The 5,577-nt window shown below is 39.7% G+C and overlaps 1 protein-coding gene across 4 annotated transcripts in view; it reads right to left on the bottom strand.

Annotated features, from left to right (window-relative positions):
• PATE2 (prostate and testis expressed 2) overlaps positions 1–1,935 on the bottom strand; it is a 100,964-nt gene extending 99,029 nt beyond the window's left edge. For all 4 annotated transcript variants that reach the window (XM_017892347.1, XM_017892343.1, XM_017892342.1 and 1 more), the window contains exon 1: positions 1,865–1,935. The gene's annotated coding sequence lies outside the window, so the exon portion shown is untranslated. The remainder of the gene's footprint in view (positions 1–1,864) is intronic.
• Between the last annotated feature and the right edge of the window lie 3,642 nt (positions 1,936–5,577).

Consider the following 5,577-nt stretch of genomic DNA (forward strand, 5'->3'; position numbering starts at 1 on the left):
CTTCTGAAACTATTCCAATCAATAGAAAAAGAGGGAATCCTCCCTAACTCATTTTTATGAGGCCAGCATCTTCCTGATACCAAAGCCTGGCAGACACACAACAAAAAAAAGAGAATTTTAGACCAATATCCCTGATGACCATCGATGCAGAATCCTCAATAAAATACTGGCAAACCGAATCCAGCAGCACATCCAAAAGCTTATCCACCACGATCAAGTTGGCTTCATCCCTGGGATGCAAGGCTGGTTCAACATACACAAATCAATAAATGTAATCCATCACATAAACAGCACCAAAGACAAAAACCACATGATTATCTCAATAGATGCAGAAAAGACCTTTGACAAAATTTTACAGCCCTTCATGCTAACAACTCTCAATAAACTAGGTATTGATGGGATGTATTTCAAAACAATAAGAGCTATTTATGACAAACCCACAGCCAATACATACTGAATGGGCAAAAACTGGAAGCATTCCCTTTGAAAACAGGGAAATAGTCCTGTTAGGAAAGATTAGCGAATGCCATAGTAACTGGGAATATAGCACAAGGGAATGCTGTTTTCTGTCATTTTCTAGGAGCAAAAAGCCTCTCTCAATAATCATTTCTCTACCCTTCCTCTGGGAAACACGTGGTATTTCTAGGTCAATAGCGCCACCTAGTGGAACAGGAAGCCTTTCCATGAGGCACGTTGTCGATCCATTGCTGTAACACTCTAGCCTCCCAATTCTCCTCCCTTTTTGCACCCCTATACTAGAGACCAGGCTTTATGCCACTTCTGTGAATGGGAAAACTCCGCCTTCAACAATTAGAAGTAAAATGTCCTCCAAAGCCAAATTTTAGCTCTGATACTGCCCTATCAGTAGGAAAACCGCCATTAGGTCCCTACGTTCTTTTAAGGCACCCATTCTGCCCCCAGTTAAAACAGTACTTAATTAGCAAGGAGATTTTAAGTCCAGAAGTTAACCAGAACCATTCTCTAAGGGTAAACCATTCTCTAAATACCTGAGACTGGGTAATTTAGAAAGAAAAGAGGTTTATTTAGCTCATGGTTCTGCAGGCTTGGAAGTTCAATGACATGGCCACCCTGGCTTCTGGTGAAGGTGTCATAACATGGCAGAAAAGGTCAAAGGAGAAGAGAACAGGTACAAAGAGAGAAAACCTGAAGAGCATCCGGGCTTTATAACAACCAACTCTTATGGGAACTAATCCATTCTTGTGAGAACTAATCCAGTGTTGCTAGAGTGAGAATGCAAAGCCATTTCATGAGGGATCCACCCCCAAAACCCAAACACTTCCCACTAGGTCCCACAGCCCAACATCACCACATAGGGGATCAAATTTCAACATGAGTTTTGGTGGAGACAAACAAACCACATCCAAACCATATCCACCTTATACAAAAATTAACTCAGAATGGATCACAGACTTAAATACATAAAATGTAAAACTATATGAAACTTTTAGAAAAAAATGAGAAAATTTTGGGGATTTAGAGCTAAGTAAAGAGTTCTTAGACTTACCACTAAATGTATGATCCATAAAAGGAAAAATTAGTTAGTTGGACTTAATAAAATTTAAAAGTTCTGCTTGGGGAAAGGCTCTACTAAGGGCATAAAAATACAACCTATACATCAGGAGAAAGTATTTTCATACCACCTGTTTGGCAAAAGGCTAGTATCTAGAACATATAAAGAACTCTCAAAATTCAACATTAAAAACATAAAATTAGAAAATGGGCAAAAGACATGAAACAGTTCACTAAAGAGAATATTCAAATGACGAATGCATGAGATTTTCAACATTATTAGCTACATTGAATTTAATGTAAATTAAAACCACAATGAAATGTTACTACATACCTAGGGAATGGCTGAAATTAAAAGCTGACAGTATCAAATGCTGGCGAAGATGCACAAAAACTGGATCATTCATACACCACTGATGGAAATACAAAATGTACATGGAAAATAAATTAGTTTGGCAGTTTCTTTTAAAACTAAACATGCAACTACCATATAGCCAGGCAATTGTACTCTTGGGCATTTATTCCAGAGAGATGAAAACATATTCACACAAAAATCTGTATGTGAATGTTTATAGTAACACTGTTCGCAATTGCAAAAAAAAAAGTGGAAATAATCCAGATGTCCCCCAGCAGGTAAATGTTTAAACAAACTGTGATACATCCATGCCATGGAATACTGCTCAACAGTGGAAAAGAACAACCTGGATGAATCTCCAGATAATTTTTTGAGTGAAAAAAAATCCCAAAAGTTCTATACTGTATGATTCCATTTAAATAGGAAGTCAGGGTGGAAAGACATTGGGTGTGGATATAAAATGGCAACATGAGGGAACCTTGTTCTTTATCTTGACCTTATCAATGTTAACATCCTTGTGTGATATTGTAGTATGGTTTTGCAAGATGTTACCAGTGGAGATAATTGGGTAAAGTGACAGAGGATCTCTTATTTCTAAAAATTTAAGAAGTAAGCCAGATACAAAGAAATATGATGTAAAGAAAACCTCATTCACGAGTTCATGTCCTTTGCAGAGACATGGATGAAGCTGGAAACCATCATTCTCAGCAAACTAACACAGGGACAGAAAACCAAACACTGCATGTTCTCACTCGTAAGTGGTAGCTGAACAATGAGAACACATGGACACAGGGAGGGGAACATCACACATGGGCGCCTGTCATGGGGTGGGGTGGGCAAGGGGAGGGAGAGCATTAGGACAAATACCTAATGCATGAAGGGCTTAAAACCTAGATGATGGGTTGATGGGTGCAGCAAACCACCGTGGCACATGTATACCTATGTAACAAACCTGCATGTTCTGCACATGTATCCCAGAACTTAAAGTAAAATTTTAAAAAAAGAAGAAAAAGAAATACAAGAAAACCTCATTCACAATCTGGCGCATCTAGTCTTCCTTTTATTTAAAATAGTTGCTTCTCATGGGGCCGGGCGCGGTGGCTCAAGCCTGTAATCCCAGCACTTTGGGAGGCCGAGACGGGCGGATCACAAGGTCAGGAGATCGAGACCATCCGGGCTAATACGGTGAAACCCCGTCTCTACTAAAAAATACAAAAAACTAGCCGGGCGACGAGGCGGGCGCCTGTAGTCCCAGCTACCCGGGAGGCTGAGGCAGGAGAATGGCGGGAATCCGGGAGGCGGAGCTTGCAGTGAGCCGAGATCCGGCCACTGCACTCCAGCCTGGGTGGCAGAGCGAGACTCCGTCTCAAACAAAAATAAATAAATAAAATAAAATAAAAGAGTTGATTCTCAATTCTGGATGTTGTACCTCGCACAGTAGACTTCCGGTGATGCCAGGAGACGTTTTTGACGGTCACCATGGAAAGGGTGCTGCTGCATCTAGCGGGCAGAGGCCACGAATGCTGCCAAACACCCTCAAATGCACAGAACAGCCCCCATCACGAGGAAGTATCAAGACAAAAATGTCAATAGTGCTGAGAAACCCTGATTTACAACATTAATATCTTTCACTCTATCCGTCCCAAATGAGGAATCTCATTGATTATTAGTAATTTCAGGACAGGAACTAAGTGAAATAAATTACAATACTTACCTGGCAGGAGAGATACCATGATCACGAAGGTGGTTTTCCCAGGGTGAGGCTTATCCATTGCACTCCGGATGTGCTGACCCCTGCAATTTCCCCAAATGTGGGAAACTCGACTGCATAATTTGTGGTAGTGGGGGACTGCGTTCGCGCTTTCCCCTTGAAAAAAAAAAAGTGAAATAAATTACTAAGTGAAAGGAAGTAACTAAATGTTTTTCTCCCAAGGGATAAAGGCTAAAATTACCAAAAATGAAAATAAATCAAAATTAATTCAACCAAACTTGATTTTCACTGTACATGTAGCAATACTAGATGTTATGAATAACAACAAATATAACACACATGCTGCCCCAAAAAGCTTGATATTCTTGAGAGAATAAGACACATATACTTGGAAAAGTAATAACAGTAAGGCAAAATATAAGTAAAAATGCTTAATATGTAAATAAGAATAATTGAGAATAACAAACTTGAGTTGCCATTAAACAACAGATTTAAGAAGAAAAGAATTTTAGAATTGAAAGCAATTAACAATATCTCATTTAACTATTGATTTTGTAGGTGAAATAGCTGAAACACAGACTAACTTATCCAAATTATGAAAGCAAATTACTGACACCAGAACTCTAGTCTCTTGATTCCTGATCCTTTGTTGCTGCTTCCTGTATAACACACTGCCTTTGTGATTGCTGGAAAGAGACATAAACAGAGAAGGCCCTATATGACTATCAGTGGAAATGTCCATCATCTCTTCATCATCATTATCCTGTAGCAATGCTAGACGTTGTGAATACTAGATGCGGATTCTCAATCTTGGATATTGTTGACCCCACGGTGGATTGGACATTTGTTGATGTCTGGAGACATTTTTGATTGTCCATCATCATCACAGCTGACATTTGAGTGTTTAGTAAACATACTGGTGAAGGTCTCACATTATGAAATATCAGAAAGTAAGATTGGAAAGGAAAGAGCAGCTCAAGAAGAAAAGATAAGACTAAACAGAATAAGAACAGTCTCAATCTAAATGTTGTAGGTGTTAAATGACAAAAGCAAGTGCTACAGAAATTTCAAAGATGGTCAGATTCCAATGGCTTAAGGGTAGTTAGGCATGGCTTGGTAGAAGAGGTGAGTTGGAGCTGAGAATTCAATAGCTCCATGGGATTCGGAAGGAGACGAGAGGACAATCTAGATAAAGAAGGCAGTATAGGGCACAGAGTTAAATAAGCCAAGTGGCTTTCAGGACAGCAAAGAAACAAAACTAGCTAGAATAGAGGACTTGAGTAGAGGGGAAATAAGACTGAAAAGGCAGGATGGCTCCAAGTTGTGCAGGAACCCAGGGAAACGGAATTTACTCTGGCAAAGATAAATCACTGCAAGTGCTTAAGCAAAATAACTTGTTTAAAGTTTTAGGAAGATTCATCTGGCAATTATGTAGGATGGATTGAGCCAAAAGAGATATAAGGGAAGGCAGGGAGCTATTCATCTAATAAGAATAAGAATGAATAACAATACTATACAGTATCTATAATGTATTTAGTTATTATTACCTGGTAGACACTGTGCTAACATGCACTTTTTAATTTAATTCTCACCACAACGCCATAAAAGAAATTCAACTAGTGAAACTTTTTTCCCCTCCACTCTCACATACCACTCAACGCAACACTTGCGACACGACATGTGTGGGAGTTATTTCCCCACACACCAGGCAATCAACTCTGCAGTGGACATCAGCTGGGTGTCTTCTAGTTCCATTGTGATTCTATCTACTTCGAAATAGGGTCAGATCCCACAGGTTGAGGGCTCAAGCCCACAAGAAATCCCCCTGCTTCAGATGCCAGTCACAAGTAGTAGATTGTCACCCATACTTCTGACCGACCAGCAATAAATTGGGGGCCCCCACAACTGCCTCCTTGGATTCAATTAACTTGCTAGCAGTTCACAGAACTCAGGGAAACACTCTACTTACATCAACTCATTA

This window comes from Rhinopithecus bieti, unplaced genomic scaffold (genome assembly GCF_001698545.2).
Source record: "Rhinopithecus bieti isolate Rb0 unplaced genomic scaffold, ASM169854v2 scaffold_20150, whole genome shotgun sequence".
Classification (NCBI taxonomy): domain Eukaryota; kingdom Metazoa; phylum Chordata; class Mammalia; order Primates; family Cercopithecidae; genus Rhinopithecus; species Rhinopithecus bieti.